Source organism: Microtus pennsylvanicus, chromosome 8, assembly GCF_037038515.1.
Source record: "Microtus pennsylvanicus isolate mMicPen1 chromosome 8, mMicPen1.hap1, whole genome shotgun sequence".
Lineage (NCBI taxonomy): Eukaryota > Metazoa > Chordata > Mammalia > Rodentia > Cricetidae > Microtus > Microtus pennsylvanicus.
Genome location: NC_134586.1, coordinates 33,305,325 through 33,329,192, shown reverse-complemented (window position 1 = coordinate 33,329,192; position 23,868 = coordinate 33,305,325). Strand labels below are relative to the sequence as shown.

The following is a 23,868-nucleotide window of genomic DNA, read 5'->3' as shown; positions in this document are numbered from 1 at the left end:
GCACACTTCAACCTCGCAATCCTCCTTCCTCAGCCTCTCAAGTAGCTAGAATTACAGGCTTGCACCACTAAATCCAGTCTACCAAAGTGAGCATATTGTATACAAGGTGCCTAAGGAAGGCATTCAGTTTCACTGCCATTGCTTCCATCAAACACTCGGACCGAAAGCAAACTGGGGAGGAAAGAGTTTATGAGGCTGACACTTTCAGGCCACCGTCCATCACTGAGGGGTGTCACATCAGGAGCTCGAGCAGAAGCTTGAAGCAGAAGCATGGAGGAATGTTGCTTTCTCTCTTGCTTAGTCACAGGCTCATGCTGAGCTAGATTTCTTATACAGCCAGGGCCACCTGCCTAGGGTTGGCGCCACCCGCGGTGGGCTGGACCCTCACGCATCAAATAATAAGACAACTTCCCTTGGACATATCCACAGGGCAATCTGATCTAGGCAGTTCCTCAACTGAGGTTTTGCTCTCAGATGACTCTAGGCTGTGCCAAGTTGACAGTTAAAGCTGGTGAGGACAGCAAGGCTCTGGAGGCTTCCTCCCTTAAAGCTTGGCCTCCCAATTTCACAACTATGGAGACGAGACTCAGCGAGGTGAGGCTACTCAGTTGGGTACCACAGGGCAAGAGCCTTTGCCCCTGAGCTCTGGGCTGCGTGAGGGCACAGGAGGGGCAAATGGGTGGTTCAGGGAAGGGAGTGGCTGGACTCATACCCTAGTGGGGGCTGAAGGCAGGCAATGGTACATCCTGGCATGACCAACTTTAGCCAGGTATACTAGGCAGGCTGTCCTCATGCATTTATTTCCTCTGCTTTGGGTCATCCCTCCAGCAGCTACACAGTAGGCCATGGGGACCTCAGCACTGGAACCCAATCTATGCTGACCATTTTGGGTGGGGAACTTGGCGCAGGCCACGTGCTCACTTCTGTGCGAATCATACCCTACAACCTGGGGTTGAGAACAGGTTGCCTGAAAGCAGGCACCCTGACGGGATGCCAGGTGCCAATGGCAAGGAGAAATTCTGAAGAAGTTTCTGGAACAGTCCTGCGAGATTCATGCTCCCTGAACTCATTTCTCAATGACCCTGAGCCAACACTGTGCCAGAATCTGAGTGGCAGTGAGGGGCCAGAGGCCATGGACCATATACACAGGTGGCTAGCAGGAGGGGTGGGGTGTGGGTGTGACCCTGCACTGACCATCTGCACTCTTACATCACTTGCCAAGGTGCCACCGGTCAATCTGGAACTTGGCTGTGCTTAGACCTTGCTAAGCTACTCATTAGTCATGGGGGTTCAGGTTGCCACGCCCCAGTTAGCTGTGATTGGTTAACAGAGTTTCCCCATCAGGGTTCAGCTTCCCTGTCTGTAGAATGGAGGTGTCACCATCCACTGCACTAGCCCAAGGATCAAATGAGAGGACAAGGTTTTGCACGTGGCAGTCACAGGGAGTACGCACACCTCTGAAGGAAGATCTCCAAAGTCAAGATAAAATTTAAGCTCTGTACTATCACCTCCAAAACCTCACATGGTCTAAGCCCTTCCCATACTCATTTCTCCACCCATTGCCCTTTCCTCAGCCACAGTGGCTTGGGATCTTTGCATAAGCCCAGCTCATTCCCACTCCAGGGCCTTTGCAGAGGCCTCGTTCCTTCCCACCTACAGGGCTCTGAACACGCCTAGCTCATTTCCACCCTTAGGGCCATATATGAGCCTCATTCCTTCTCATCCGTAGGCCTCTGAACATGCCTGGCTTGTTCCCACCCCAGGGCCTTTGCACAAGCCTCGTTCCTTCCTACATACAAGCCTTTGAGCATGCCTAGCTTGTTCTCCTGGGGACAGCTGTTCCCCAGATAGTGGCAAGGCCAGGGCCTCCTCATCTTCTTCAGTGTGATCTCCTCAGTGAGGATCTTCCTGACTGTCCTACCTAAACGACTCCAGGAGGACCCGCCAATGCCCCTGTTAGAGGTCTTTAGAACGATCACCAGTGACTGGAATTATATATGTTTACTGGTGACATCTCCTATGTTTGTCCACACTGTGTCCCCACTGCCACAAACATGATGACCCAGAGCAGGAGCTTAAGAGCATTTATTAGATGAACAAATAAACATTCACAGAGTGCAGAGTGCAGTGGGTGTGACGCGGACATCAGCACAGCCACCTTCCCACCCCATATGTAGTGCATGCATACATACGCATGCATGCACGCAGGCCATAACCCAAATCTCCGGGTGCTCCCTCTCCCACCTGCGGTAAGGACTCTCTGTGGTAGAGGTGACGTGGTAGTCTTAAGGTCAAGGCCAGCTGTCAGGAAGCCTTGGCTTCCCCTGCACCTCCGTGGAGGCCGTGGGAAACCAAGCTCTCTGGGAAGGGCAGACAGATCTGTACCTTCTTAGAGTTTCTGGTTCTGTGGCCCTGCCAGGGGCTGCAGAATGTGCTCTGTGGGCAGGAACTGTGCCTGGTTTATTCACACATGTCCCCAGTGCCCCAAGATCTCAGTTCAGGCTAAGTACTGTCCCAGAACCTAATCAATACATAAAGTGGTGGTCAGGGAGAAGGAAAGAGAGGACTGGCGGCGGTGTCCCTGGGAGACCATGACTTGGGATGTGAGCCAGAAACTATTCAATACTTCTGCGGCTTCAGCAGTACTCCTCCTGCCACACCCCTGCTCAAGAACATGCAGGGCTCCCACTGCTCCTGGAAAACTTGAGATTTCTTGTATCCATAGTATGCCTGCCATCTGCCTCTTTTCCTACTATCTGTCTACCTATTTTCCCATTTATCCTTATACCTACTCACAGTCTGTCCATCCATCCATCCATCCATCCATCCATCCATCCATCCATCCATCCATCCACTCACCCATCCATCCACCCACCCACCCACCCATCCATCCATCCACCCACCCACCCATCCATCCATCCATCCATCCACCCACCCATCCATCCACCCACCCACCCATCCATCCACCCATCCATCCATCCATCCATCCATCCATCCATCCATCCATCCATCCACTCATTCACCAATCTACCCACCCATCTGCCTTCCACCTACTTATCTACCCACTCACCCACCCATCAATTTACACACGCCACCTATTTTTCATCTTTGTATCCATCTTTCAATCTATTTACTTATTTGCCCACTCATCCATACATTCATCTACCCACCCACTTATCCATCCATCCACCCACCCTCCCACCAACTCATCCATCTACCTCCATCCATCCATCCATCCATCCATCCATCCATCCATCCATCCATCCATCCACACTCTATCTCCCACCTCACCACTCCCCCATCCCTCATTTCCCCCAGTGTTACCACATAATTCATATCTTCTACCTAATCTTCTCAGTTCAGTTTCACAACCACAGTGTCATCCAATGTCACCCACAAATGCCTGCATTGTTTTCCGGCATGTTCAGAATGGGAGTCACCTTCCAGCCTTCATGTCCAGCCTGCTCCATGCCACTGCCATGTCTCACCAGGCAGCTGCAGAGGATCCCTGGTCCCTGCTCTCCCCCAGGCAGTTCTCCACACACACCAGAGACACATCAAGTCTCTCTTCCACCGGAGCCACTCCTATGGCTCCTGCTACCCCCTCAGAAAAAGAACAAGTCCCCACGATGGCCTGCAGGTCACTGTGTGATCCTGACTACTTCCAAACCTCTGAGTTCATTTAGCGCCTCCTTGATTACTCTGCTCCACCGTGAGTCTGCTCACTGATCCTTGGGCCCACTTGGCAAGGCCTTAACACTGGCTGAACCTGATCCCCAGATGGCCACACAGCAACTTTAAGTACCTGCCCCAAATGTCACCTCCTCAGGGAAGCATTTCCTTATCCCTTCCTCAGCTTTATTCTCCACACCCCTAGGGTTCCTGGGCAGGCCACCAGCTTTCATCCGGGCTGTCATTTATCTCCATCCATTCAAACACAAACTTGCGAAGAGAAAACAGTCTGTTCTCATTCTAGTGTCCCCCGGACCTGGAACACAGTAGGACCCTAACTAAAGTCTGGAATGAATGCATGCTCCCACCCTTTCAGCAGTGGGTGGTCACCTCCACTCCTCAAAGGACTTGCATGCTCCTATGGCAGTAGCTTTTAGAAAGAAGTGTCTGGATGAGAAGCCTGAAGCCCATCTCAGGATGGGAAGCATGCATCCTCCAGCCCATTGCCCTGTGCACAGTCCAGGCCTTCTAAGCAAACAGCAGGACTATAGCCAAAGTACAGAGTGGGTTAGCTAAGGCCCAGATGGTCCATCTCTCTTCTCCTATTTGAAGGATCTTCCAGCACTTGGCCTCTAGCTACACACACACACACACACACACACACACACACACACACACTGCACTCACACACGGCCATACCCCTAATCTCCAGCACCTTCTCCAGCTCCCTACTACATGCAGAATATGGGATCACCCTAAAAGGCTGAAATGGAATCTGGTGACATCACCTACATCAGGGACTGGGCTGATGGGTGGCTCGGAACCTGGGCTGGCAGCAGTAGGGCAGGATTACAACAAGCCTCAGTTTCCCCTAGTGAAACATACAGAGCAGGGCCGGGACACAGCAGCCAATATTACACACAGGCTTCAGCCCATTGGTGCGTAGCTGTCCAGGTCTCCTGCACCCATTAGGGGCCGTGGGGGGGGGGTGGCGGCACACCATCTCATCCTTTCTGTGACTTCCTTCTTAATAGAGGCCTTTATTTTTTCCTGTTGGTATTTCAAAAGCACGGCTTGTTTGCTTTGGAGTGAGGGGAGTCTTTGTCCTCATGCTTTCTGCTATTCGTCTTTCTTCTTTGACCTCTGAGCTGTGCTCTGATGTTGCCTCCTGCTCTTGTTTGTGCTTTTAGCTGACTTTTGGCATGATCTCAGACTCCCTGCTACGGCTCCGGGTGTCACAGAGAACTGGCTGTAGTGGGGATAGTGACCTGTCCCAATGATGACATGGTGTTAAGCTCTGAGCCTGGGCATCATGGCTCCATGTGTCCTCACTCCTAATCTGGTCACTGGATAAAGAGTGGGGGCATACACTGGACAATGCATAACAACATGGGGGCTTAAGCCTCCTCCCTTCATGGTCTCCTCTCCAGCTTCTGGTTCAAAGCCTGTCAAGCTCCGGGGTGGATAACACATCACACAATAAAGTGGCTAACAGCCATGGCTACACATAAAGTGACCTGGTTACAAAAGAGGGCGTGGAGATGGCTCCATTGGCAAGTGCTTGAAGCGCAACCCAAGGACCTGGGTCTGTCCTCAGAACTCACAGAGACAGCTGTGGTGGGGTGCACTTACACCCAGTGGGGGAGGTAGAGACAGGCAGATCCCCAAGACCTAGTTGAGAGACCCTGTCCCCTGAAAGTAATGTGGATAACTCCTGAGGCATGACACCTGAGACTGACCTCATACACACGTGTGTGTCCCCTTGAGCACAAGTGTATCTGCACACACACAAACGTGAATACATACTTACACATGCCCATGCCTCCATGATAAAATAGAATAACAATAAATAAAAGAAACAGAAGCCCTTGGAACCTATGTCTGCCAGGGCATGAAAGGACAAGCAGACAGGGATGTAGCCTGTGGCTGCATCGCCTTTGGGAGACTGCTGAGAGGGAAGGGCTTCCCATAGATCTGGATTCTGTAGAGAGCTGTTACCTACCCCCCACCCTCCACCCGCCACAAGCTTTCTCCCTGCAATTCCAATGGCCATGATTTGAAAAAGGAAAGTAGGGTTTCCAGATGGTTCTGCGGGCTCTTTGGGCCACCTCATGGGTTGGGGACTGTGACTGATGGCTTTGGGGGTGTGCTCTGCAGGGGGAGGAGGCTGAGGATGAGAGGAGGCAGGTAAGTGTCTGGTGACAGACATTGGGCTCTTTCTGTGTGGGTCTCATCCACAGGATGTCACTCAATGAAGGCATGGTCCTCACACCCACCACTAAGGGCTCCTTAGAGTCCCAGAGTCCACTGTGGTGCCACAGACAATGGGACAAAACACAAAGTGGCCAAAAAACAGGATGCAGAGAGCTCTTCTTCCCTGGGGACACCTGCCCTGGCCCTAGTCACAGCAGTACCTCTGCACACTGAGACTCCACAGAGTTGCTTGTCTCTGCAGCACACTCCCAGCTCACACCCTCCCCTCATATACACACAATGGCTGCAGCCTCCACACCCTCTGCCCTTCCTTCTCCCCTCCTTTCAGGGTTTTCACATGAGGCAGGTGGCTTATACTGTCACTTCCTGTCTTGAATGTGTGTACTCGATTGCAACACTGAGGACAATTGTTCCTCTCACAGTCACATAGGAGTTACTAGACAGAACTTAAGCTTGGCAGAGGCTACAGCCCGGAACAGCTCTAGGAGGACATTTTCTGGGATGGTCCAGAATTTTCTGAGAAGAGACATCAGTGTCCTGGGGCCATTTGGTGACACTTACGCAGATCCACAGCTCATTCATTCACTCATTCATTCATTCATTCCAGAAATGCTTACATAGATCTGTCTCCTCAAACACGAGAGCAAATAAAGACAACCTCCTTTCCCTCAAATGCGTGCTAATCAAAAGACAAGCAAGGAATAAATACAGAAACGAATGTCCATTGTGATGAATGTTAGTGACAAGGGCAGTGGCAGAGAATACCAGCAGGGCTGGGGGACCTCTTTTACAGAGACCAAAGATTTGGTCTTTACTAGGAGACACCACTTAGTTCCATGAGAACAAACCTATGTTTTCCATGGGAAAGCCGCACATGCAAAGGGTCTTGATGTGTGAGTGTCATATATCAATCTGTTGATTTCATTGGTTAATTAATAAAGAAACTGCTTGGCCTCATAGCTTAGAACATAGGTGGGTGGAGTAAACAGAACAGAATGCTGGGAGGAAGTGAGGTAAGACACCTCAGACAGAGGCCATGCTCCCCTCTCCCGGGCAGACACATGCGATGAAGCAAGCCGCCAGGTCAGACATGCTGAATCTTTCCCTGTAAGACCGGTGCTACACAGTTTATTAGAGATGGGTTGATCGGGATATCAGAATTAGCCAGTAAGGGCTAGAGCTAATGGGCCAAGCCGTGTTTAAAAGAATACAGTTTGCGTGTAATTATTTCGGGGCATAAGCTAGCAGGTGGCCGGGGTGCTGGGGACACAGCCCCGCCGCTCCTATTACTACAGGGTCTGAGGCAGGAAAGAGACAAGTGAGTTTGAGGACAGGAAAGGATGAAAGTAAGAGAGAAAGAAGGGTAGTGAGTGGGTGGGGTAAGGACCAAACCCAGAAGAGACTCTCGGCTCTGAAGAGGAGTCTGTGGGCCTGTGTATCATGGCAAAATTGTAGGGTTACAGCAGAGGCATCACAACCTGATTTCTATCACTGATGAGTTATCTGCATGGTGAGGGGACCATAAAGGAAGATATCCCTTTCCAGTATGCTCATTCAACAGTATTCTTGTGAATTCTCTAAAAACCAACAGAATGCAACCAGAATATGGTTCTCTAGATTAGAGACCATAGGACTGTCCCCGGGGGAGGCTGACTGAGGAAGGTGGCCTCAGCAAGGGGTGAAGGGTTTTTAGTGAAGAACACAGTGACAACAAAGGCTGGGGACAGGGGAAAGGTTGGCATGAATGGACACTGTCCACCCTCACTCTGCTGGCTGAACTCTTGACTGGGTGGATGAGCAGCTGATGGATGAGGTGCGAAGGTGGAGGAGAAGCCGGGAGGGTGGGCAGGGCTGTGGCATCTCAAACACATGGGTACAAGAAAGACTCCCCTGTCTGCTTGGTAGAGGAAGATCACTGAAGACACAACAAAGTGATGGGCCAGGTGGGCATTGAGTAATGCTCACTGTAGTGGCATGGGGGGATGTCAAGGAGGCTGGGGAAAGATTCAGGGAGGGACTTAGGGTCTCATTCTCCCTGGCATCCTGACCCCTCATTAATAAGCATAACAATGTCAATTATTATAATAACTGTGGAGGACCCTCTCTGTGGGACACTGTTCTAGGATGTTTCATGTAGGAAGAAGTCAGCACTTTTATTTACCCCCATCTTTCCCAAGTGAGGAGGTTGAGGCACAGAGACACTGAGTCACCTGTTCAAGGTCACACAACTAGGAAATGCTGGAGAATAAAGCCTAGGCCGTTGGGCCCAGCTATGCTCTTAATCCTTATCCTGTGCTAGCTCCTCCAGATACACTGGCAGAGATGATGGAGCCCAGCTGCCCTCTGAAGTCCCATAAACCCCACAGCACCCTCCACAGAGCACAGCACCCATCTAAGCTCTACCACCTCTTTTCCACATGATGGGAGCAAGTTCTGAAACCTCCCTGGGTTCTGTGAAGCAAGGACACATGCTGCCAGTTGTGGTGACAATCGAGTAGCTATGAGGTCAGGGCAGGACCAGGTCCAGACATCCCCTCGCCCTCAGACACTCCCCCATGGTGGTCACAGTCATGGAGCAGTCACCTATGCAGGGGACACTGCTTGTTTATGGTGATGCTGGGATTCCCTCAGTGGTGGCTGGTTGATGCTTACACAATAAAGCCCCCATCCCCAAAGCTGGATTCTGCTCTTTGGTGGGGAAGGGACAAAAATCAGGGTTGCCTTGCTTCTTGGGTGTACTCACCTTCAAGGACACCCCAACCCTGTCTGTGTTCTGGAGAAGGAATCATCCTATGCCTATCTCTCTTTGGTCTGGTTTGTCCAGGATTCAGAATTTAGTGACCAGGTACCATGGACAGCGCCCAGACTGCCAGGCTTCTGCTCTGGGCCTGAACTCCTGATTCTGTTCTGGGAGGGTGAGGGAGGGGAAATGGGATCTGGCCTGGGAGGGGGGGGGGCAGAGGGGGATGCCTGAGTTCCCAACTCTGTTCCTCTTGGCTGTGACAGCCTAGTGCAGATGCCTCTCTTTTCCAGACCATGCCTGCATATCTGTATGGGATCCAGTCATCAAGGCCTCTCTCAGATGGTTAGGGCATAGGGTTCCTCTGAGACTTCAGAGAATGGGGGAGTCCCAGGGATAAGGATGGCAACATTGTCACTCAACTTAGAATAGACTTCCTCAGAAACCATCAGAGAACCAGGTCTCCCAAGGAAAGGCCCAGAAACAGCTGTGGTCCCCAGTGCCAGCCACACTCCACACCATTCCCAGGGTGGGAACACACAAGTCTAGGCTGTGAACTCTTCACTACCCTGGCTCACTGTACAGATGAATAAATTGGAGGCCTTGGAGAACCCAACAAATCAGCCAGGCTAAGTCTGAGTCCCAAAAGGTGCTCAGGGCCAGAGTCCCATCTGGGCACCTCCTGTTACCAGTGGCCATCCCGATGCAGTAAGAGAATTGGCACACCCAAGTGCTCAGTCAGTGTTTGTTTCTAGCCTGTAGTCCCTCCCTTCTCCAAGATGCTCCAAGCTCAGAAGCCAGGGCTGGGGCGGCATGAGAAGGGACTCATTTCCATCTGAAGTGAGTCACCAAAGTTGATAAATTTAGAAGTGGCCTAAAGAGCTCTTAATATCCTGCCTTCAGACACTTGGGAGGAGACTGCAACCCGGAAGCCTGGGCTCCAGCTACACATGGGAGAACGGCAGTGTGGGGGTCCCCAGAAGATTCCCTTCACCAGCTGGGGCTTCTCTGCAGTAGCCCCTGAGCCACAGGAGTCCAGCTGCCTTCCCTATGCACAGATGCCCAAACTGGGAGCAGGTAGTCATTCCAGTGCATGCTCACACTTCACATCTTGGTGCTCAGAGAGCAGTCACATCCACAACTGTTCCCATACAAGACACTGAGGGCCACTATACTAGCCAAAGGTCTGGAGACATCCTGGGGTGCAGGTTATGTTCCAGAGCCCCCCAAAGACGAGGCTGAGGTTCAAGCTAAAGGTTCATATATCTGCTGCCCTGTCCTGCCCCCACACCTCCCTGCATTGGCCCCTTTCTGCTGAGTGATGTCTCCAGCCAAGTCCCATGAGAGGGACATAGTGATGGGCGTGCCTTCCCTGCACAGATGCCAGCTCCTTTCCTCCCACCAGCCCCTTCCCATGACCTTGGCTCTTAGAAACATCTGAGTGACTTCGAACTTGAGAATTTTGAAGCCATCTGAGTCCAAGTCTTTGTTTCAAAAATAAGAAACTAATATCTAGATAAGGACTTGTCCGGAGTGTCCGTTAATGCCAGGCCACTCCATTCCCAGGTCTCTGCAGCATCCCCCTCCCTCAGCCACCTGGTGGCTCATCCCTGCCTGGCAGCTAAATAGGCTGCCCAGGGCTTCTGATCTCTCCAGGAGAGAGTTCTGCCTGTCGTTCTGCAGCAGCTGCTGGCAGCCTCCATGAGGCCAGGAGCCCACTGGGAAAGGACAGGGTGGTCAGTAGGCTCTGCTGACCTGGGGCAGGGTGTGTAGCCCAGATCTGCTGCTTCCCCTGGTGTAGCAGACAGGCAGGGAAACCCTGTCTGATGAGCGTCCTCCTTGCCTAATGCAATCTGGACCAACAATGCCTCCCTTCCTTTCATACCAAACTCCTTTCTCTGTAAGACTCATAGAACCCCAGACCCTATCACAAAGGGTCCACACTAGCCCGTGCCTGGACAGGGAAGGCCAGTTACACAACCCCAGCAAAGCAACATCTGGAGCCTTAGGGATTCCTGATGGCTGTTACTTTGTTAACCGTGTTTACTTTTGCTATTATTTATGGGGTCAGAAGGAATTCGCTAGATGCTCATGACGTAACAGTTGCTGGCACATCTACCTAATTACTTCACTTGTATTTGATTAATCCTCATTTTTTTGAGTCGGAGGCTTCTGTTATCCCTATTTCAAAGACAGGCGAGTTAAGGCAGAGACAAGTTATGGGATTTGTAGCAAATTACACAGGAGAGAAGCAGAGGGGCAGGCACTGGAATCTCCGAGCACATGCTTTCCAGTCCTCCCTGGACTGTGCTGCTTGCTGTTTTGAGCTGGCATTTATTAAGCACCAGCTGCATGCAGGCATTCCAACAGCAGTTCTGAGGGGTGAGCACTCGAGCTTTTGGGAAACAGGGGCTCCTGGGGGAGTGGTAGATGGAGGCTCCTTTGTCCCCATAACCTGGTGGCCCCCTGCCAAGTCTTTCTTCTTGTTCCCTGGATTTTGCTAAATCTAAACTATAACAATATTAAGCTGTTTAAGAAAGCTAAAGTGGCTAGGAGAACCACGCTCCCCCTCCCTCAATGTGCCAAAATGTCAGAGTGACATCTGAGAGATCATCTGTCTGTATGACACCATGGCACAGGGGACACTTTACTGCCCAGGTCACAGTTGTGGAAGCTCAGAAACAGATGGAGGCCACACAGCCAGTGTGACTAAGTCCGGGTTTGATGCCAAGCAGCCAGAGTCTAGCTTTTATTTCTAACCATGGTGCTACCTACCAGGCCATGAGGGTTGCACCCTGCCCCATGAAAGCTTGAGAAGGTCAGGGAAGGCTGGATGCTCCCCAAGATCACCAGCAGACCCTTCAGCCCTCCACCCTTCAGCTCTGGTCCCAAGTGTCCTTGACAGCCAGGTGGGGCAGCCAGACAGCCCCTTAGAGTGGTACCAACAGCAGGGACAAGCCTTCTTATAAACCCTGCTTTCTAAGGTGGCACAGGGGACACATGCTTCCTCCTTTGTGCTGCTTCTCCCAAAATGGGGTCATTCACTGTGGCTCCTCCTACAGGCTCTGCCACAACACCAAAAGCACAGGAGGCTGGCTGCAGGATCCTTTTAAACCAAGAACTTCCCTCCTTGGGCTGGGACTGACCTTCTGGGGTCACCATCAGTGTGCCCAGGTACGAGCAGGACCCCATCCAGACACATTCCTAGTTGATAACTGAAATCAATCCCACTTTCATAGATCAGAACGCTGAGCTCAGAGAAGCCAAGCTCCTGGCCCAAGGCCACCCAGCAGTCGATACTGGCTTGGGGTTTATATTTAAAGCTCTCTGGTGCCATGGAAACTCCGCAGAGTGCTTCCATACAGCACCTCACCACACCCTCACACAACAAAGGAAGAACTGAGCAACCTTGAGAAACTGAGGTTCTGGGCCTCAGGAACCTCCCTGCAAACCTACAATCTCCAGACACTTGGCTCTTCTCGTAGCACCACAGTATTGCATATAATCTAGGAACATCCTCTCATGGATCTTTTTTGATTGTGGCTGTCATTTGTTTGTTGAGACAGGGTGACATGTAGTCCAAGGTATGCAGCAAAGGATGACCTTAACCTCCCAATCCTTTTACCTCCTCCTCCTCAGTGCTGGGATCACAGGGGAGAGTCCTCTGGGTTTTTACACTCTCATAAACTTAAAATCATCTCCAGGGGACGTGTAATAGTCAGCCCCACACAGACAAGCCTTACACTTGTTATTTAGGGGAAAAACAGGAAAAATGTCTGGGATGTTCAGTGTAGAAATAAGATTTTTCTTGAATATTTTCTGTGTGTGCATGTAATGTATGGTGTGTGTACATGCGTGTGTGTCATGTGTGTAGGCGTATGCACTTGTGCACATGCACATGGAAGCTGGATATCAACATTGGGAATCTTACACTATTATTCTCTATCTTATCTTTCGAGACAAGGTCTCTCACCAAACCCAAGTCACCCATGTGATAGACTGGCCAGGCAGCAAGCTCCCCAGCCTGTCTCTGTTTCCCTGGAGCTAAGGGTACCTGTGAACGACCACGCCCAGCTTTTATGGGGCGGGTGGAGATTTGAACTCAGGTCCTCATGCTTGCACAGCGGGCGTTTCACTGACTGAGCTGTCTCCCAAGCCCACTGAGCATTTCTTAGGCAGCTGTTGTGAATCCACAGATGTGGAAACTCATGTCCCTAGAGGGCCAACTGCAACAGACAGTTGACAGCCGACGAATGTGTTGAGGCTCAACCTGGACTGTGCCACAGTGAGCACTTGACTTGAATACTCTCGCCCCCCCCCACAGCCGCCCCCACCATAAGGAAGATGAACACTGGTACTGTGCCCACTTTACAGAGGTACAAATTGAATACAAGCCACTAGTGTCACTACATGCAGCTGAATGCTAGAGTCAACTCCCTAAGATGTGACTTGCCAGAAACAATCCCCTCCCACACAGCAAAATGAAGAAATGTTTACCAAATACTGAGGACACAGCATAGTTCCTCACAAGGGGACCGGTGTGTTGTCATGACTATGATCCCGCAAGGATAAGGACATGGGGTAGTGGGGCTTCTTAGGAAGGGACCGTGGCTCTCGGCACACTTCCTCATGCTGGCCTCTCATGGTTAAGGCAGGTATGAGCAGCACCCCTGGGGCCCAGGAGCCATGGGCACTTGGAATCCTAGCTACGGGCCCAAGCAGAGCTCTGAAAATATGGAGAAGAGAAGATGTGGGTTCAAACCCCAGTTCTTTTTCACTTGCTGTGACTTGGGGACCATCTTAACCTCTCTGCCCTTGCTTCTTTTAGCTATAAAATGGTTGAGAATGATGGAGAAACCAGCTCCTAGAAGCTATAAACATTCAATAAATACCCAGGTCCAGCTGTGTCCTCAGAACATACCAGGATCTCTTCATCGTGTTTGTTACAACTCGTAGGCCCTAATCACAGAGCAAGCATCTTCCTAGGAGACACCAGGCATGGCGAAGAAGGAGCCTGAAGACAGAGGCAGAGACCAGCCACAGGTCTCCAAGCTAGGGGATAAGCGGGGACAGATTCTCCCTGGCCACCTCCAGGAGGCGCCAACTGGGCAAACCTCACGTCAGAATTCTGCCCTCCAGGCCATAGCAATACCTTTCTGTTTTTTAAGCTACACAGTTTGTAGAAATTTGTGATGGCCGCAGAGAAAGTGGCTACAATTGACCACTGTAGTCTCCACCATCAATCCAGCAGACCACTCGACACATCTTGGCCCTGTCCTCTGGTGGCCATTCACAAGGGATCAGTTTGAGACCACTAGATACCAGCCAAAATGAAAGGCACTGAAGTTCACTGCCACTCATGGAACAGGGTCCAGTGGCCAGGGTAACCCAGCTTATCTGACCCACAGGCCGAGACTTCCCCTTCATCTTAGGGGACCTCTGTCCTGTCCATGCCTTGCCATCTGGCCTTCCCACATTCACCACCATGGTCCTTGGCCATGTGTGCAGTTCTGCCTTGTAGACGTTCCCAGCTCATGTGTGATGCTCGTGGGGCCTTAAAACTCTGCCAGACCTCCATTGCAGAGTTCCCTACTGTACACCAGGGGCAGCCTCAGCACCCTTGCCAGGGCAGGTCCTCAGCTTGCTGCACACAGGGTCATCCGTTCCTATTATGAGCACACACACAGTAGACCTGGGCAGTGCACACATGTGCACAACTCGCCCTGACACAAAGCTGCTAGCCTGGGGCACTCCTGAGTAGCGGTGGCAGTGGTGGTAGGGCTTCCCCGCCATCCTCTGTGATTCCACCTTCATCTGTTCCACACTCTCTCCCGGCTCCTTGTGTCCCTTTAGTGTCCCTCACATGAGCCGGCTAAGTGGGCGCTGTCCTTCCTCTGTTGGTTCTGTCCTCCTGCCTGAAACCTGGTAGCACCTGCTAACACCCCTGTTTTGCTGTCAGCTCTTCATGAGGGTCATAGCAGACACTTAGCTGTCCCTGCCCAGGGGCTTTCTCCCTTACTACTCCCTCATCTAAGGCTCCCACCAGGAATAAGAAGAAGAAAGACAAAGAAGGAGGAGAAGGAGGAGAAGAATAAAAAGGGGGAGGAAGAAGAAGAGGAGGAAGAAGAGAAAGAAGAAGAGGAAGGAGGCGGAGGAGGAGAAGAGGGAGGAGAAGAAGAACCTTTTCAGGTTTACGATTCGATTCTGGTCTCGAGGAAGAGCAGGGTGGGCCAGGTACCCAGATTCTAAGCAGGAGAGGCACCCTGCCTCCCACACTGATCTAGGTGCTCTAGGTAAGGGTAAGGGTGGGGGAATCTGACCATCTCTACAACATGTGAGCCTGTGACACTCAGCTGGGAGTTGAGGACGATGGGAGGAGCCGCGTTCTGCACTTTCAGGTTCCCGATCTTGACCCTATACATCCTATAAGCTGGTCATATAATAGCTAAAAATCCCCTATAGTTTACTTTAACCCCCACCTCACCCCCAATTAGAGAGAAACAAGATTTAAGAAAGGAGGGGCCATTTTTCCCAAGACCTGTTTGCAAGATGACATCCAGGTCCACCTAGCTTCCCTAAACCTTCTCCAAGTCCCCTTGAGCTCCTGGGGGGGAAAGGGTTAAATTGTGAAGCACTTGGAACAGTAGCCCAGACCTTCTAAAGCATGAAGGGACAAGGCTTGGGACTTCTCCCACTTCATCTCTGGCCACCAAGGCAAGGGAGCCTGTAGCCCCTACTCTCCCTTCCTCCCTTTCTCTCTTCCTCTGACCTTGGACTTGGCCCTTATCCTGTCTGCAGATCCTGATGCCAACTGTTTCTTTGCACACACCCCATGACAGTGCCCCAGCTCTCAGCCAGCTGCAGGATTCGGTGGGGCAGGCATCGTGGCCACAGGTGAGGAGACTCAGGACAGAGAGCTGCAGTAGTGCAGCCAAGGTCACACAGGTAGCCAGGAGCGGAGTGGGAGGCGCTCCTCCTTTCAACCTGAAGGCAACACATGGGGACAGTCAGAGTCCACACGGGCCACTGTTGCTTCTTTTGTGAGATCTGACAGAGGCCAGCAGGGCCTTCCAAGCTCCTGACACAGCAGACAGGAAGCCACCCCTGTTGGATGTCTGTCCTGTGGCGCTCCAACTGGGCCTGACCTCATACCCGAGGGGCTAGGAGCTCAAAAGGAAGTGCCAGTAGGCTCTAGCTGTGTGACCTAGGGTGGTAGCTTCTTGTTTCCCACCTGAGATGTGGGGACACTAGGATAGTTGCACCAAAGCAATGTTTATGGGGCAAAGAGCTCGGTGGATGCTAGCTGGCATAACATTTGTTAAGGTTCCCATTAAGGCTGGGTGAGGGGAGCGGGGGCAGGCTGTGGAGGGGTGGGTGTCTCTCACTCTGCACACTAAATCATAGGTAGCTTTTCTGCCCTTAACCAGAGGATTTAGAGGCTACTGAAGGAATCCCCGGGACACAGCTCTCAGAGGCCACACACCAGTGGGCTGGCTTCCTGGCTCCAGAAAGGGCTGATGGGCTTTCTGGGCTGCTGGTGGTCTGACCAATGGGCAGCAGCTGCACCCACCCCCTCCTCTGTCTCCTTTCCAACTCCAGGCAGCCTTCTCTGCAGACCATCAATCACCACAGATGGTCTTGTTCAGTCCAATCACAGTTCCCCAGGAACGTGGACTGACCCGCCCCTCGGGCCTTCAGGAAGCTTAGGTGGCCACTCAGGATCCAGTGTCCTTCTGGCCTCACAGTCAGTCCCCCAGGGGGCCTCTTCCCAGAGCTCATAGGGCCACCTTTGCTTCTGGAAGCTGAAAGGATAACCCCGTGTCTGCAGAGGTGCAGCAGCAATGTTCACTGTTGTCTTACATGTGGCACTGACATTCACCTGTGGGGACATTCCAGGGTGCTGTGTTGACAGGCATTCCAGTGTCGAGCATCTGTCACCTGCGCTCCTGGGGCAGCTCTCACATGGGTAGAGAGTACATTATTGTAGCTGCTGCAGGTCCCTGTGTGTGCAAGGGCTGCACGCATGTGGGGGCAGGTTACACCCGCTTGAGTATTCATGCTGCATTCAGCACAGGGTCCTAGGAAGCCAGGGATGTGCGGTGTGTGTGCAGGGGCTATGGTGCATCTGTCAGTATAGGCATTTTGTGTTTACATTTATGATATGAACATGCATGACGCACTACTCATGGGTTCTGTATTGGCCCACGGACACTGGAGTGAATCTGTGCACATGCATGCACCCTCATGCAAATGGACTGGGTTGTGAAGGTAGCTAAATGGGAGGCATTAGCATCCTCCCCTAGTCCCTCTTCCCCTGCGGACTCCCCAGACCGCAGCCCCTCTTTGCCACTGCCCCTTCAAGGAAGTTACCAGGCGGAAGCCCCAAGCTCCAAGGCCTGTGCTCCAAGCCCCCTCCTACTGCACACGTCAAAAGAGAATTTCTCCGGATGGCAACCGCCGCTCTGGGAAATGCCCCCAACGTCAGCTCTGCTCCTCCTAGTGATGTAGAGAGCCATGCCCAGTGGAGGGGAGCCCCTTCCATACTGCTGGGACTCAGCGTCACAATAAGACCCTCTACTCTCGGCTCTGCTGGTGGCCGGCCTACTCCCTTACCCTTCTGAAGGTCGAGCCAGGCTCAGCCTCTAAGGAGGGGGGGGGGCTTCCCTGATGGGGGTCGGCCAGCTGCAGGGTCCCCTCACCACTCAGTATGTGGAGCAGAGGTCAGCTACTTGGCTCAAAGGGGGTGGCTGTCAGTACCTGCCCACCCTAGAAGGTCCGGATCCTTCAGGGAGGCAGGGAGGAGCCCCAGGTGTCTCGGTGCTCAGAGGGGCCATCTAGACTAGTAGTCTAGTGAGGAGCTGGGCTTTCGGGCTGAAAGTGCCAACTCCTCCATCCATCTAGCATGACTGCTGCAAAATGGCCTGCCCACCCACTCCTGCCCCTGCCTGCCATCGAGGGGACTTGGGACACATCCCTGTCACCACATGCCTCGCTCTCCTCAGCCAGTGGATCCCTGTACACAGCGGTTCATCATCAAAGGGACCCTCCACAAGAGCCTCCCCTTGGCTCTTTCCTGGGACACCTTCCAGTACTCTATGTCTTCCAGAGGCCAGGATCAAGAGGAGACTGGTGTTTCTGCAGACCGGCTGCCACCACTAGCCCTTGCATAACATCTTGGGGGCATATGCCATCTGGAGGCCACCAGCATCCACCTGAGACCCTGCATCCCCTTCTACGGTACTCCCTGCTCCTGTCCCGAGCCCCCACCCAGCCCCTCACCCTGGACTGTCCCTCAGCCAGGGATCCCAAGCATCCCCAGCTGCCTTCAGATAAACAAGTCAAGCTCCCACCACCCCCCTCTTCCCGCCGCCACCATCAGCACTAGGGGGAAAAAACGGCAAATGCAATCAAATCAAATCAAATCAAATCAAATAGGTGAGGGAGGAAGGGGAGAGCAGGACCGGGCGCCTTTATTTTTTATTTTCTCAAGCTTGGGTGAGGGGAGAGATGCCGGTTACTTACTTGGCTAAGGCAATCGCCAGCGATCGGCTCGGGTTCCAGGCGGGCAGTCCGTAATCGCGGTGCGGCAGCTGGCGCCGCGCGGAGCCCAGCCCGCGCGCCCGGTCCCTGAGCAGACTGTACCATCGCGCCTGAGGCTGGGGGGGCGCGGCCGCCGGGGGAGGGGCTCGAGCGCGGACCAAACCACCCTGCGTCCGGGAGCGCGGTGCCGGGCATCACTCCCGTGGGACGCATCGGCGGTCGCCCGCAGAACCCCAGGAAGAGGCCAGCTCCCCTCTCGCTGGAGGCTGTGTCAAGGGCACGAGGAGGGGAGGGTCAGGACCCAGCCCCGGACGATCAGGGGTTGGTGAGAGCAAAGGAGGAGGCACTGTTTTCACAAGCCTTCCCCAAGTCACTTCCTACTTTGTTAGATAGGGTGGGGGTTTCAGCCTCCCCAGATACTGACAGAATGCCTCTATACCTGGGAGCAAAGACCGCACAAAGTGGGAACACCTAAATGCGCATATGGTGACAGGGTCAGTGGAGCAGACTCCCCAGTCAGCTGCCCGCTGTCACCCACACCCCTTTGCAGCCCCACACGGTGCCTGGGTGTGCCTACCTGCCCCAAGGTGGGGATGGGTTGAATTAGGAGAACCCTTGAAGAGGCCATTTCTCCGCTGGAGTGTTACCACATTTCCACTATCGGCCAAGGTATCTGTGATGTGAGTTGGGGGTGACCCCACTGGTGGCTAACCACTTCTAGGGACTCCAGAGTGATTCCATTTTGGAGTCTGCAGGAACGGACTCCCCTATCCAGCTGCTCACTTCCTCCTGTTTCAGCTCCTCTCAGAGCAGACCTGTGGACTCTTAATTCCAAACAGACCTGGACTGTAATACTAGGGGGATTAGTACCCTAGCAGCCAGCTGAGGGGGTCTCATTGGATGAGTTTTCCCTTCACTTTCCTCACTGGCTGAGGTACCCCCACACACTATGGTCATGCCTCTACACACCCCAGGAGTGGCATCCTGCTGGAAAGAGGGTATGGCCTATAGAAAGACCTTCAAGGCCAGTGTGTTGGAACATCTGTCAGCCTGTGTGGGTGCAGGAAGGGCGGGACAAGGGGGGTGTGCCCCTTGAGCCAGTTCCAGACAAAAGCTGCCTCCTTCCCCACCCCCACTTCTGCCCACCTAGGAGCCACCCGCCTTTCTGAGCGTCCTGTTGCTGCTCCATCCCCGGCTGGCACGGAATATCAATTTGTCTCGTTAAGCTGAAAAGTCTGCACTGCACCAAAATCAGAACCCGCCACGCAGAGAGGGGCTGAGGAGGAAGAGAGCCAGAGCAGAGCCCAAGGCAGGGCCCCAGAGCAAGGTCATACCACCACCAGCAGCACTGATCTTCAAACCCCCAGACTGATCATAGGGCCCCACCTACCCAGGCCAAGCAGCGGTCTGCATGTGTGAGCCTGTACAGAGGTGGGGGTGCCCAGACGCTGAGGATGTCCAGGCCTGGTAATTGTCCGTGGAACAAGAATGTGACTCGGGGATGACCCCTTTCTGGGGTTGACACTGGAGAGCCTCGGGCCCCATCAGAGGGACTCTTGCCCATGCCCCCTCTCCCCCCAAAAAAACCAGCATCATCTCTGCTTCTCTTTAACCCCACCCTTCCTGGGGGCATTCTAGTGGTCATATAAATTCCCAGTCAGCACTGTCCTTATGACCAAGGGCCAGGCTGGGAGGCTAGAGGCCACCCTGCCCCCACCAAGGCCTAGAGAAACCCCTGGACCTTGGCTCAGGGAGGTGGGCCTACAGGGCAGCAGGTGAGAAGCCTTGGCCAGCTGACTGTGTGTGCAGGAGTCTGCCATCATGTCTGTGTCTGGAGTGAACCCAGAGAGTGGGAGCTGGGAGTCACCCATTTCCCCACTATGTCCCTTCCTGTGTTGGGCACAGAGTCACTTGCAGATCAGGAAACCACAGGGCCTTGAACCCTGGGGGCTACTGTGAAGATTTAGAGGAGAAGCCTGGATGTGGTTGTCAGGGTAAAGCTACACAGTTGTCTAGATAAACTGTCCCTGTGACTGAGGTCTTCAGGCCCAAGTCCAGGTTGCCTACAGGTAATAGTGGGGGTGCCTGGCAGGGGCCCAGGTACTCATTTCCTTTGAAGGACTGAGTCCAGCCTGCCCAGTGAGACCATGGAGACATGTTGGCTTCACTCACAGATACCAAGAGCTCCAACATTCAATCAGTTTCAGATTTTGCTTCTTAGAGTCTAAAACTAGCATCCGACAGAAATGAACCCAGATAGCCGTCTCCTTGCGAGCCAGGCCCCGGGTCCGTCTGTCTCTGAGTCTGTATCCCAGTGGCTTCTGGGTCCATGAAATTGCGCTCATCCTGCAAAGCCATATTCATCTTCTCCTTTTCCAGACACCCCTACTACTTTCACATACTCAGCTCACCTCAGTCTCATCTTTGACCATACCATGCTGTGACGGTCTACAGGTCTGTTCCTCTCATTGGGCTGTGTCTGCATTGGGTGGCTCCCTAGGGCCCCATATACTAGGTGCCAGCATGTTATAGATGCAATAAAGTCCTGACTGAGTCACTGCTGTGTGATTTTGACCCACCAAGTACCAGACCCAGCAAGACCCCGGGGAACTGGACTTCCCACAGTACAGTGGTTCAGGGTGGGACTCAAAGGGAAAGGCTAGGAATGCTTTGCCTAATGATGTCCTTGAGGGTGGGAGGTGGCCAGGGACATCTGCCTGACCCAGCCATGGACCTTGGGCCTCCTCTTTTGGCCGGGGCTACTTCTAGGTCACTGTGTTGCTCTTCCAGGTTATGTTCAGGGCCAGGGGTCTGGGCAAGTTGGGGCATTGGGCAATCAGACAAACAAGGCATGTATGTTGCAATCCTGAAGAGGTTGGACGTGACAGATCAGGGCTACCTGTGGGGAATAGGGCACATAGGCAGGTGGCCAGCTGGGAGGGTCACCAGCAGTTTTTCATCCAGCCTGAGCTTGCTTATGGTGGATCTGGTCTGAGGGTCAGGGACAGGGCAGGGGTGAGGCTTCGGAAGGGCAGGAGAGCAACTGGTGACTCCTGGGTTTAGTTAGCAACACCGAGGAAGAGCTTAGGACCAGGGCCAGGGATGAAAGGAGAAAGCCACTTTGTCAAGATCAGTCTGCTGGAGTCAGAAGCCAGTGGCCTCCGGCCTGTGTCACTGGCTTTCCATGGAGAGATAGGAGGTACCCTTAAGGCACATGGCCACTGTCACCAAGAGCATCTGTCTGTATCCTAGGAGAGAAGCTCCTTCCCAAACCCCTTCTGTTCCTTTCTATGACCTCTACAACTCTATGTGGGCCCCTTCCCATTTTACAGAAGAGAAAATGGAGCCCTGCAGATCTGGGGACCCAACAAGTAGAGGCAGAAGACAGAAGCAAGCCAGAGCCCAGATGTGTACCACTGGGGTCCTAGGCCTTGTCTTCTGATCTTACCAGAGGCCTCCTAAGTCTGAGGCAACAGCCAGGGGCTCTGCAGTTGACGCCTCTGAGTGGATCAGAATGTGTACCCAAGAGCCCACATGGCCTGGTTCTTCTGAGATCCCCCTCAGTTGCACTGGGGCCCACACCCACTCTGTTCTCATAGAACTAGCCCCAAACCCCTACAGCCTGCTGACTGTGAAGCTGGCCTTCAGACCCGAGTTTCAAAACTAGCTCAATCCTTTGCCTTTGAGGCGACCTTGGGCAAGCGACTCAACCTTTCTGGGTCTCCGCTGGCTTATCGCCAGAGCCGCACCAGCTACAGGGTAGCAGTGTTAGTCAAGGGGACAATGGCAGGCATTAGTAACAGACTGGACACAGGGCTTGGAGTTCCCTGAAAAATGTCCCATGAAAATGTGACATCTTGGGTCTCTTCCATCCTCCTTTCCTGGCAGAGGACATTCTTCGATACCCCTGTAGGAGGGAAGCTGGGCTCCCACCTGAGCCCCCAGATCCTGGTTTTTGCTTCTAGATTCCTCCACGGGAGGGAATGTTTCTGACTGCTGGTGATGGCCAGTGGCTGTCACACACGGCTGGTGACAACCTAGTCCCCATCAGGCCTTCGACGCAACGCCCCTGTTGTGAAACCCTGAGAGCTGAGGCCTCACTGTAGTTCTAAGTTACAGAGAAGGAAACTGAGGCAGAGTGGGCTAGATCAGTGAGTCAAAATCACAGAGACTGGAGACACTGGGACCCAAAAAGCACTGCTCAGGCAAACCCAGCCCGTGGACCTCACTGGTGGTTATGGGAAGGGATCTGGTCACAGGCTGAAGTTGTCAGCCCTGCCTCCCACGTCCGTGGCAGATGTGTGTCTGTGACCTGATTGACCTCTGAGAGGGGAATCCCAGACCTCCTGGACTTGGAGCTTACAGAGTCACGGAACCAAGGTCGCAGGGGCGAGTACCGCACAGCTGGGGATGGAGGACCCCGAGGACTGCATGGGTGAAGCATCTCAGGCCAGAAACAACCTCCTTCGTGCTCCCCTCAGGCTGGCACCATCTTGCCAGTGTGCACAGCCAGTTCCCTGCCATCCACTCTGCCTTGTGACCTTGATGACCTTGGTCTCTACCTGTTCTGAAAACTCTACCTGCCCACCCCTGCAGCCCTGCTCTGACACTCCAGTTACCTTCTGATTCCACACCCTGCTTCCCACCTCCTGCCTGGAGAACTCCTCCTCAGCCTTCAGGAGTCCTCTCCAGCAGCCCGTCCTTCCTGAGCGCCTCCCAGAATTCCCTGCTCCATCAGCTGACCTTCCTATGCATATGTGTTCATCATGCGGATGTACTCCTGGGGACAGGAACCTGGATCTCATTTTCCCATGCCATTCCTGGCAATGGACACAAAGCCTCAATATCTATTGATCTAAACAGTCAGCGCAAGTTTGTTGAATGAAAATGCAATCCCTGGAACAGGTCTGTGTTTGCCTTTCTTGGTGGCTCTGGAAATGTTCTTTGAACTGGGGCTTCTAGTGTAGGAAGTTTGCCAATGAGTGGAGTTCCCTCGGTATGCTAAGCTTAGAAGGGATAGAGGAAAACCCCCACCTTCACTTGAGCGCCCCTGTCTGGAGAGGCCTTAACTGGGACAGGAGGCTAGAGCTCTTATCCTCAAAAGTCGCATCAGCCACACGCAACAGATCATGAAGTCATTTCTTTGCGTGGGTCAGCCAATCAAGCCTTCAGTTCTCACTGAATAGAAGGCTTTGTGTTGGGGTCTCCAGTTACTTGAGTGTGTGTGGACTTCAGTTCTCCTGAAGGGAGAAGAGCAGGAAGGCGGGGACAGACAGGGTGGAGGTGACAAGTCCGGGATAGCAGGAGGAGAAGTAAGGGAACTGGACATTTGTCAGGCCCCTCCTTGTTGGCTTGCAACACACCAATTGTCACTCATTGCTCATCAATATCCAAGGAGTATGTGGTACTATCAGTTCTCAACCTGGAGGTAGGAAGCAAGCCCAGAGAGGGTGTGTGGCTGGCTCACGGCTGTGTGGCACAGGGTGGGTGATTGGAACACAGCACTGGAATCTCTCTGCTCTCCTACACTGTGGAGGCTGTGGGACCTGGGAGGGACTGGGGTTCCCAGGAGAGGGCAAGGTAGAGGGGGTAGCAGGTGATATGAGTGGAGCCAACTTCTGAGTGTTGGGGGTGCACAGGTGAGAAATCAGGGCAGAGGGCATCCTCTCTGGTGTCTGTGTTGCATGGTTGTTGCATAGTGA

General features: G+C 53.1%; 1 protein-coding gene across 3 annotated transcripts in view; it reads right to left on the bottom strand.

The window, feature by feature from the left end:
• The window catches only part of Atp2b2 (ATPase plasma membrane Ca2+ transporting 2), a 320,698-nt gene that overhangs the window by 145,496 nt on the left and 151,334 nt on the right, over positions 1-23,868 (bottom strand). The window contains exon 1 of one of the 3 annotated variants that reach the window (XM_075983150.1): positions 18,149-18,275. The exons of the other annotated variants lie outside the window; for them this stretch is intronic. The gene's annotated coding sequence lies outside the window, so the exon portion shown is untranslated. Of the gene's footprint in view, positions 1-18,148; positions 18,276-23,868 lie in introns of those variants that run through there. 3 annotated transcript variants of the gene reach the window in all.